This window comes from Pinus tabuliformis, chromosome 3_2 (genome assembly GCF_031772625.1).
Source record: "Pinus tabuliformis cultivar Carrire ecotype Pingquan chromosome 3_2, CPIR1, whole genome shotgun sequence".
NCBI classification, from domain to species: domain Eukaryota; kingdom Viridiplantae; phylum Streptophyta; class Pinopsida; order Pinales; family Pinaceae; genus Pinus; species Pinus tabuliformis.
In genome coordinates, this window is record NC_142302.1 from 930,975,694 (window position 1) to 930,977,682 (window position 1,989).

Below are 1,989 nucleotides of genomic sequence, written 5' to 3' on the forward strand. Positions count from 1 at the left end.
TACCTATTCTTGCATCCTTTATTTCCAGAGCTTTGGCTCCCATTGGTCAAGAACCGGACTACTAGTTACGAATCAAGTATCGAACCAATGGGAAGATACTTGGATCTGATCTAAGATCATTATATGTTCGCTCCAGTTCTTGTTGTTCTTGATGTTGGAACAGTCTCCCTTTCTCTATGGGCTATGAGTTCTAGTATACAAGGTATATCTGCATTTATAGGAGCTTCAATTCTCATGCTTATTTTCATCGTTGGTTCAGTCCATGCGTGACGAAGAGGAACATTGGAATGGTCCTTAATTTTCGAGTGGGGGAGGGAAGTATAAAATGACATAAAGCCAATGATGAATCCTATGAAGTTACCATTACTCGATCAAACAATTCTGAATCCAGATATTTAAACTACCCCAAATGACTGTCGAACGAATTGGGCCAGACTCTCCAATTTATGAACGCTCCTTTACAGTATTAATTGTGGTTTCATCAAATTCGCTTCATTAATAGATTCGCGATTCGACTCCGATCGTTACGGTCCGGTACCAAGATCTGGACCTAGACGAGCTTACCTCATTATAATAGCGGGGACTGTGACCATGTAAAAGGCTCCTTCTGTAGTGAAGATTTCAAATGCCAGAACCAAAATATGTAGTTGCCCTGGAGCATGTACTATCACAGAGAAATGTTTGGTACAGATTATTATAGTACCATTCGCAAAGTAGATAAGTTAATTCTTGTGGATGTCTATTCGCCAGATTGCCCACCTGAACCAGAGGCTATTATAGATGCTATAACAAAACTTCGTGAAAGAAAAGAAAAGATATTTCGATGGATATATGAGGCCCGAACTCCAACAAGGAAAGAATAAAATATTTCACTATAAATCATAGGGATCATCATATTGGATCCAGTATTCATACTAGAAACTATGGTCAAAAGTTATTACATCAATCTTATGAACCTCAATTCGAATCTACTTTCGAGATACCCTCTGCAACGTTTTGATCTACTTCAACTCTGCAATTATAGATCTATCATTGGGATAATCTATCCCATTTCGATTCAGATGGAATAGGATGAATAGATTCCGACTAATGTCGAATTATCAGTCCCACCGTCAAATCTTGACTTCTGAGTTCTCGATCCTACTTTTTTATATGTACAGAGTATCATGATTCAATTGGAATGGACAGAGAGGGACAATATGAGAAAATAAGAGGGAGAGAAAAGATTGATCCATCTATCTATTTTGATCGGGGTGTCTTCGTATGTAGATATACATCTAGATAGAATAGATTTAGATAGATTGATATGGAGACATGGATATTGACATCTTGCCAGGAACCAGATTTGAACTGGTGGCACGAGGATTTTCAGTCCTCTGCTCTACCAACTGAGCTATCCCGGCTCTTCCCTGTGGATCATCCTGGTATAGGGTTTTAATTTGTGTCAACTAAAAATAAGTAAAAAGGTATTTTTACTAGTTTTTAGAATGATATTTATTATTTTCGATCTGGAAGTCACTAATATGATAAAAATGGACTGCAATTGAATAATTTCAAAATGATCTAATCTATGTAGATCATATATCACAAAATCAATTGATCATATGATCAGCTTATTAACAGATCAACTCAACTGGTCATAAGATGGATGAAAAGATTCATGTTCTAATTTATTCTCTTCATGAAAAAAAAATAGCGAGGTAAAAGAATCGAGAAATTAGAATGGATTCGAACCAATGGAATTGGAGAAGATAGATCAGTCCGTTTGGGAACGAACCTGGGTGGGGATAGAGGGACTTGAACCCTCACGGTCTATAATGCCAACGGATTTTCCTCCTAGTGCAATTTGCATTGTTGTTTACATTGACATGTAGAATTGGACTCTATCTTTATCCTCGTCCAACCATTTATTCCAAAAAAGAATTCAATTCTCCATCTAGAGTAGATAAGTTCATAATTGGATTACTTAATGTCAAATCAGTACTTCAA

At 36.8% G+C, this 1,989-nt stretch overlaps 1 non-coding gene across 1 annotated transcript; it reads right to left on the reverse strand.

Moving 5' to 3' along the window:
- Positions 1-1,330: 1,330 nt before the first annotated feature.
- Positions 1,331-1,403, reverse strand: TRNAF-GAA (transfer RNA phenylalanine (anticodon GAA)). Its single transcript has one exon. It is a non-coding gene; the product is annotated as a tRNA-Phe (tRNA).
- Between the last annotated feature and the right edge of the window lie 586 nt (positions 1,404-1,989).